Raw genomic sequence first — 9,272 nt, forward strand, 5'->3', positions numbered from 1 at the left:
AGTGGATGTGGTCAGTGCGGGGGTGGGAGAAGTGGAAAAGGAGCAGAAGAAGCAGTTGGAAGAATAGATAGGAGTAAGAGAGTAAGAATGTATGACACGGCAACATCCAGAGGGTGGTAAGGGGCGAGAGTTTAGACTAGAAGTGTAGATAAGGGCGCGAGCAACTGTGAGAAACTTTCAGAGTGAAAGAGAAGCAGAGAGTGTGTGGGAGTGTGTGTTGCTGAGCATATGTGAGCCTCCGTGTGTGTGATTGTGTGTGCGTATGGTGGTCGTCTCGCTGAAAGTTGACAGCCTGTGTTTGCAGAGTGGCTTCGTGGTCAGCCACTTGCTTGCGATTGAAGTGATGGCGGGGTAAAATGGAATTTTCTTTCAGTACTGGCTCGGGGAGGTCAGCCAAAGCCTCCCGCCCACTTCACCCAGCTGTTTATACAATATACAAGTTGACATGATAGGATAAGAGATTCTAATCCTAAACAAATTAGGACCGACTGGCTCGTCCTGTCTTGGCCGGGAGCCTGAAAACCAAACTGGATCCACACAGTCCGTGATGTTTCAGAGAAAACAGGACAACGCATCTCTGAGGAATATTTAGTTCTAGTAGGAGTTGAGCAATGTCAAAAAACATGTACACATCCTACCAATATATGTTTCTCTCCATATATTCCATTTCTCACCCTCCTTCACTATTTGTACAGTGGTATCACATGTGTGCTACCTTTGGCCCCTCAAGAGGGAGTCCACCTCCATTTAACTGCAATTAAGAAATCATACAGCATCCTTTTCAGAGAGGGAAATCATTGTCAAAAAGGGGCTCCACCTGTAATCCATTCACTCCTTTGCCACCAATGGTGCGGCGGAGGCAGGGCAGACGGAAAGAGATAGCAATGTCTGGAAGAGTTCCTGCTGAAGGTGTTTTATGGGCACAGTAAATAAAGAGAAGGACACAAGGCACCGGTGGAACTATTGGCAGAGCAACAGACCAGGAAGTGTGTTGTTTAAGAGACAATAAGAGCTGATTTTCAAAGTTAGAGGTGGCTGAGGGTTGAAGGCTACTGTGGTAGAAGAATATGGGGTATGGGTAACAGGGTTAAGGGTATAGCAAATGGCAGGCAATGTTGCTAAAGTTTAATGCCACTGACAGTCTCAAACGGAGAATGGACAAGGAGTAGCGGGGACATGAATGCTTAGACCAAAGGCTAAGGTAAAGGTAGGGTGTGTTGGGTTTGGGCTCGTAACTTGGACCTGTGTTTAGGTGTGCTCGCTGTGATCCGTATGGAAGTAGCGCAGTAGTGTACTGAGTCACTGGCCTCATCTGTGCAGAACAAGCAGACATTCCAGGCTGGGACACAAGAGGTGGGAGGACAGATTGGAAACAGCAACAGGACCAGGCCAGGACAAGACAGCTCGAGGCCCATTACCTTCCTTTAACACCCACCCACGCATGCACACTGACATTCCCTACTCCCACAACACAGATTTAATAGCAAACACAAGAAAAGCTGTGTCACAACACAAAAACACCAAACTCTGCTTTCAATTTCTCTCATTCTATCCTTTCACTGAGAACTTAAATCTCCATGATGTAAGAGGAAGTGCATATTACACCAGGCCAATATTCTCTCCAAGCACCCCCTTGTTACTTCAATCAGCATTTTACTTTCTTAAATCCCCCTTCCACGCTACATAATAAAGCAATTGTTTTTTGTGTCTTGGTTACAGATGAAATGCAAGTGTTTCTTATGGAATGGCCGATAATGGTCTGACATTTTGTTGGATGCTCGCAGGGCCAGAAGCACTTTGTTCTTTGTATACAAGGCAGCTACACACTTCTCAAGGAGAACCATTTGTTATCTGCCCAAACTTTGGTGAGTGTGCTTGTTAACTGACCCATTGTTACATGAGGGCATTTCAGGGCCGATAGCTGCATTCCTGCTCTTTATTCCTGAGGCATGGAATTGTGATTACCATGGTAGGGCTCATCCATCTCATTCTCTCATCCACAGACGCACGCTAAACATCCGCAATTGTATTTTGGTTTCTCTCTTTCTTTTCCCCTCTCTAGTTGTCTCTCTCTTCCTCTCTCATGATACACACACACACACACACACACACACACACACACACACACACACACAAACACAAATACACACACAGCAACACATCCAAGCACAAAAGAGCCGCCCACAGCTGCGTCAGGCCATCTCTCTAACAATCCAATCTGTTTTCTTTCCCATGATATTTCCCATTGGCACAGGGAGGAGAAAATCAGATTTACTCCCCCACAGGGCCCATGCAGTTGCACTGATATGGAAAATGATTTCAGTGCTGCTTGAGCCCATAAACATTATTTTGGTCTCCCCTGTTAATGACACATTTCTTCCCAGCATTGTGGATCTCACAGAGGAAGAGATGAGTGTGTGGGAGTGGGGTGAAGAAGGAGGGAGGAAGAGGAAAGCGGGAGGAATACTCCAGGGCCTCACATACAACAGGGGAGTCCTTCACCCCTCAAACTGCATCCTGACATCCAAGGCTTCTTTCACCCTCTCGCACAAGCAAGCACGCACACAAGCACACACACACACACACACACACACACAATCTCACACACACACAAATCAACCATGCAGGACCTTTAATGTCACAGCCTTCAAATAAAGCCCAAAAAAATCAGAGCACAAAGATATCCCAGTTAGAAAACGAGCAGAGTCAAAGAGGGATTTCTCACCTCTCTCTCTCTCTTTAGCTGTCAGCCTGATTCCAAACACACTACATTTGGCTCCGGGGCTCAAAGCAACCCCACTACAATTGTGTCATACAGCCAACATATCTTTTATTGCTGGTAGCAGCCAATATACCACCCCCCCCTCTTCCTCCTCTTGAACACAGGGATAAAATTTGTACTGTAGGTTACAAACACTTCCTGCCCGAGGCATTGTTGTTCACTAGAGGAGCTCGCTATAGCCTCTAGTTCTAAATACAGCTCATTTAATATGATGGTGTTAAAAAGAGACTCCAACAGGCCAATAGCAAGGCACTAAACCTTCCCATTTGGCATCTATTAAAACCAATCTGCGGGACCAAATAGGGCGGCAAACAGGAGATGACTATGTTAGATGACTAAAAACTGTCTTCCACTTTAGAAAGTTCTCTCACAGGTCTCTCAATCTCCACATCCAAAAATGGGATTTTCATGGTTCTCCTGTTTCACGGGAAACATCTCATGGAATGCTCTGGATCTGGTTTGTTTTACAGCTGATGACTGATCTGTCTAAATCCATGGGTTTTATGGTCTGGCCAAGGGGATGGATGGGTGACTAACGGCGGCTTGCATGCCATGTTTCAGCCGACGCAGCCAAAGATCAGCCAACCAGGTCAGGGAAACAGACATGCCTGGTAGTGGGGAAAAAGGCAGACTAAAACAAGTGCTCAGCACTATTCTCTCTAATTAGTCCCCTGTTAACTTTTGAACATAATTGGTTAATTGAGATGTGGTTAGACTGGGCAGGTTTCCCCTCCCTCAGGGTGACCATACGGCTCCAGTGTTTCAGCCCGGCACTGCCTGGCACAGGAGGTGGCTGCCTCTCTATCTTTCCCTTTTTCTTTTTCTGTTCTAGCATCCCACTGCTCCGGTGACGAGGAGTAATGATGCCGCACAGGAGGCAGTGAAAAATCTGTTTTGCAAGTGTGTTTTAGCAGAGATTGTACCCATGCACTGCACATATGCTTGTGCCACATCAAAGCAGCTCTTTGACTACTCAGTCCTGGGTGGTCTAAATCTCTCTTCTCAACCAGCAGTGCTAGATAGATAGGCTTAGGAAAAAAGGAGTGTGGATGTGGGTGGATGTTACCTCACCACAGGCTAGTGTGTTCTGTCGAACTCAGAAGTCAGTTTGCTTTGGCGGAGACATGAGCAGCGTAAGGATGGGGAATAAAAGTGTGGTGCGGTACATACACAGATAAACACACACACAACCCCGTAGGCATCCCGTTGCTCGAGTCTCCCCATCTCCTCTGGTTGATGTATAATGACACCCACAACACCACATAAATCTGCAGGCAGCTCGACTCATTGGGGCATATTTGGCCTGTTGTCTTCCCTTTTTCACTTTCATCCCCTCTTCTCCCTTTGCTCCTTCGAGCCCCATCACTCATTCCCCTTCTCGGTTTTCCCTTTCCGTCCTCACACCCTCTCCATCATCTTTCCATCACTCTCCCTCCTTCCCTCTGCTGCTCAACTCCATATTTCTGTCCTCCCTCATCACCTTGCTCTATTCCCTCAGTTGGCGTCATCCACGTGCTTCGAAATGGAAACACTTTCTCTTGATTTTTTGGAGTTTTTAAAAACTGCTTTTCCTCCCACTCCGTCCCACCTGGCTCTGTTCCTCTGCTCTTGATCATCCTCAGTCTTCTTGACGCATGGGAGGTTAATGAACGTCTTGTTTTATGGGGAGTCACAGGTTCACCCCTCCCTCTGTCAGAACCGCCCATAAGTTAAATCAGCGTCCCAGCATTCAACTGCCAACCAGGGCTCGCTGGAATATCCCGTTCACTCTTGTCCTCCCAACCTCTCTCCCACCCTCCTCCATCTGTGGCCCGGTGCCTTCTTTAGGTTGTGGAGAGCAGCACAAGGGGGATGATTGAAGGGAATGCTTTGTCGCTGTTTTCTGAGTTCTCTTGGTTTGGCCTATAATATGATAATGTTCAGAAGTGTGTGAGAGAAACAGAAGGCAGTTCCCTGCTCTGGCTTCTCTCCTTCTGATGTAGCCTGTCAGAGGCGCAGAGACAGAACAATGCCGATAACGCGGCTGAGAGCCGCCGCGCCAGCCAGCCAGCCAGCCCAAGGTCTTTCTGCAGCCCTGAATATAATTTGCTGCTGGTCCACAAGGGGAACAAAAGAGAAATGTTAAATTCTCGTAGCGTTGGCCAAGACAAATGCAAGCATTTTTGTTCTGATAACCTACAGACAAGGGGAGGGAAGGCACCTGGATAGCCAAGGCCAAACAGTTTACAGTATATCCTTGTAAAGAACACACTGTATAATATGCATGCTTCTCCTTGACTTCTTTTGTTGCAAAGCTTCTTTGCCAGAAGGACAATACTCCATTTGGACTATACAGATAACCACCTCCTTTCCCACTGTAGCAGCCTACACTTTCAAGTGCGTACAAGGTCAGCCAAATCACACAGTAAATTCTTTTATGAAATGCATCTGACAAACTAGGCTTTAAAGTTGAGTTATGTCTTCCGACTGCTAACACTGGTCAACCATGATATGCTGCTGCCGGGACCTGCTTAACATCTGCAGCAACACACTTGAGCAGAGATGGGTAAAATTAGGAGCATTTCCTGCAATCTGTACAGATGTGCAGAGGAGAGAAGGTCATCCTCACCCAAACATGAGCAGATGAAGTGTAACATAGAGCAGGGCAGCCATAAAAAAGCATCTCCTCTCCCTTCTCCAGCTGGTTAGCTTGATGTAGGCGTTCACGGCTAGGAGTAGGAAAGGCACCATCCAAGGTCAAAGCAGGGAGACCGAGGGGAGGGATATCATCTTGATCAACTGCTCATAGCTTGTCTGTCTGGTTGGTTGGCTGCACAGCTACCATTGCAATCGTCTATCTCCTTTTGCGGTGATCACATCTAGACCACTGGACAGGTGGGCGGGTCAGAAAGTCACATGTCACTCCCCCCTCACTCTGCATTGGTCTGCAGGTCGCATACAGAAACGGCAGAGAGGAGGAGGGAGGCCTTGTGGGTTTACAGGCGAGTATCTGATCGAAGTTAACAGATGTGCTGCAGCTGGTCGTTTTGTTTGCCATAGCACATCCTCATACTGTACACACACACTCACTGAAAAGGCAGACAAAAAATACCACTATGTACACATGTTACAGGACGGAAATTAAAATCATATATTTTCCAACTGCTCAATAGCACTACAGGCAGTATTCTGGGTCTCAAATAAAAACCCTACATCCCAGGGTAACCATTAAACCAACTTTGAACAGTGCCTATTGCACATGTTGGCTTTTGTTATTTTTCTTTAATATACGCTAAGCTCTGCTGGCCATAAAACATGTCATCACCTACGCATTGGGCCAGAAAGTCTATACTGCAGGCCTGACCAGTCAAAATTATTTGGGTAATCTATGCAAGGAATACAGGGAGTCATGGTGGTGGATTTAAGGGATGAAGCATGAGTGAGAGGTAGCGCAAAGAAACCTCAGCTGGGTGTCCTCATATCTACGGGAGAGCAACAGCTTTCAGCAGTTATCACAATGCCGGTGTGAGCCAAGCACAGTCTAGACGTGGCAGAGGCCATAATGAATAGTGAGGGGGAGGCGGACGGGGACTTGGAGAGACAGGGAAGGAGAATAAAGAAGAGTTATTAGGGTGATGTGAGGCAATGAGAGGAAGAGGGCCTACTGAAATATTTTGACACAGAAAAAAGCAAATGTGACACAGGTACTTAAACAAGGGTTTGAAAAGCAAACCACAGTCATCTTTGTCTCTGTACCCTCTCTCTCCTCTTGCTTTCTTTCTGCTCAGCTTGACACACTCACAAGAGTGATAACTGCAGATGCAACTTTCACAAACTGCTTGTTCACTTAAGGCCAACGGCAGAGCTTGTCTCATGACTGTCAGGCTGGCCTTCGCTCTCTGCCAGATTGAGCAGCACGAGCAGAGCCCAGGTCCTTCACCCAGATTACCAAGATCCTAAACACCCCATTATTTTCATGAGCTCACATGAACACCAGGCAGTCTGGTAGCATGAACAGCACGCCAGGACCCCAATTTGATCACACTACTGCTGTACAGCCTTGTTCTATCAGTTATGTATTGTTTTGTGCTTTATTGCATCCACAGCAGCTTTGACTTGTAGTGCCATGCGGCACATTCCCTCACAGCCAGTGTGTGTGTGTGTGTGTGTGTGTGTGTGTGTGTGTGTGTGTGTGTGTGTGTGTGTGTGTGTGTGTGTGTGTGTGTGTGTGTGTGTGTGTGTGTGTTGGAGAGTATGGTTTATGTCTCCTTACTGTATTTGTTCTGGCACCATGTTCTATTGTGGGGCCATAGGCTTTGCACTCCTCAGATAAGAGTGCAGTTATGTCAACAGTAGGTGCTGTGAAGGAGCCGCTGGTCGTGTTGACATTCTACAACACTGCTTATTTATTCAGACCACAAAGTTCAGCAATCATCTACCCTCTAATACACTAATGATGAGAGGCGCATTGGGGTGGAGCCCCCTCCCGGCTCTGCCCGGTACTGGCTTTCTAATCTTGTCAGGTGAGAAGAAAGATGAGGGGGTTGGGGAAAACTAATGGCTTTGAAAAACCCTGAGTTTAAACCCGACTGCCAGCAGATTCTAAAAAAAGCTTGACGAATGCTTTTTTACAATACACACAAGCCCTTCTAGACGCAGGCAGCATGAGTCTGCATATTGAGCTGAGCAGCCCCATCAGTAAAGAGTCAGTGGAGCAATCCATGCATAATTATGGAAGGGGGAGGGGGTTAATTGACTTCTTTGAGAAAGATCCTGATTTCTATCAGCCAGTACCATAATCATGTGAGCCAGGGCTCTCATTAAGCCCCCTCCCTCATTTATCTCTCTTCCCCTCTAACCATTTATCCTCTCCCTCCCTCTCCTCCCCCACTTTGAAAAAGGGTGAAACCCCAAACTGCTCCTGCGGTGTCCACAGCGGGCCAGGAAAGGGTGAGGCAGATTTATAGCTAGCACATGAGTGAGTAAGGTGCACAGTGGCACATAAACACATGACTTTCTCTTGCGCGCAAACCAACACACACACACACACTCACACACAGAACTGGGGCCCCTACGCAGTGACGCAATGGCAATAGCAGGTATTAGCATCAAACATGTGTGTCCCTGTGGCCAGAATTGTCCTCCACATACACAAAGTGTTTTCAGACCAATGTTTTTGTTGTTTTTTTCTATTTCCTACAATAATGCTCAAACCACAGTGAATCTGTAACAGCACCATAACAAGTGCTTTGAATAATTTACAGGCAGAAAGTATACACTGCCTAATGACACGCATCCCTACCACAAACAAAATACATTACGCTGACATGTCAACACTTATAATTATTTACTAAAACATATCCACTATGACAAGCCTTTTGTTCAACATGGTTTAAACCTGATCCGTTAAAAAAAAGCAGCTCCCTCCTGGCTGCTTTCATTTTCTTTTCTCTTCCCTTCCTCCGTTCCTGTCCTGTCTGTGGAAGCAGCGGAAGATTTGGGTAAAAGTTGAATTCCAATGACAGAGAGTGAAATAGAGAGAGAAAAAGTATGACGTGGAGGAAAGAGATGAAAAGTGACAAATGAGAGATTTCCTTCACAAGCTCATAAATCAGTAGACTCGGGCAGGGCCAGTATGAGGCCTACTCAAAAAGCCTAACTTTTTTTTCCCTCTCACAGCCAGCGCTAACCACCCCTCTCTCTTTACATGCACACAAACACACACCTGCACAAACATATGTGCACAATCACATACACAAGAACACACACTTACTCCCAGATGGTGTGTGCTGGAATCGCATTCCCACTGCTCTCCACCAATCTGGTTGAGGCGTAGCGGCCTGCCTGACTGGCATAGAAACCCGTCTCATAAAATCACTTACAGTGAGAAGTAGTGCAGGCTTCAAAGGGGCTTGAATTCAAACCAGTCCTGTTAAAAGGTCCAAGCACGCGTGTTGAAATAAATCCTGCTTATTCTGTCACATTAAAACACACCGAGTGGAGGGTTGGGTGGTATAGCCGCCGCCGCTGCTGCTGCTGCTACAGGTAAGCAGGACAGACATACAAGGGAAATGAGCTCTTCAGAGCAATTGCTATATGCACATGGTGCAACACACTGGGCGAAGATGTGGAAGAGCAGAGCGCGGAGACATCCCGCTGGGTTTAGAGGTATCTGCTGAGATGGTGGGGAGAAAAAAAGAGTGAGCAATGGGAACAACTGTCAACAGCTCTTTTTCAGCTCCAGTGTTGGTTTGTGGGAATATGGGCCATTGTTGAACGTGAGTTAAAAAGCACTGCCTTTAGAATGGGCATATGGGCGCTCTGGAAGGAGAGAAGGTGGCGACGACGCCCTGGTTGGAGATCAGAGAAGGCTCAGTCACTGCTAAGAAACTTGAGCTCCGTGCAGGATGGTCCCAGAGACTGCCGAATTGATGGAGATCCAAAATGACTTAGGATCTGCTTTCATTCTGAATGTTCACCATCTGCTTGGGCTGGAAAGAGAAGCCACGGA

At 46.9% G+C, this 9,272-nt stretch overlaps 1 protein-coding gene across 9 annotated transcripts in view; it reads right to left on the reverse strand.

The window, feature by feature from the left end:
• Window positions 1–9,272, reverse strand: part of LOC117957858 (BAH and coiled-coil domain-containing protein 1) — a 63,816-nt gene that overhangs the window by 39,669 nt on the left and 14,875 nt on the right. The gene's annotated exons all lie outside the window — the stretch shown is intronic.

The sequence above is a fragment of the Etheostoma cragini genome, chromosome 15, assembly GCF_013103735.1.
Source record: "Etheostoma cragini isolate CJK2018 chromosome 15, CSU_Ecrag_1.0, whole genome shotgun sequence".
Classification (NCBI taxonomy): domain Eukaryota; kingdom Metazoa; phylum Chordata; class Actinopteri; order Perciformes; family Percidae; genus Etheostoma; species Etheostoma cragini.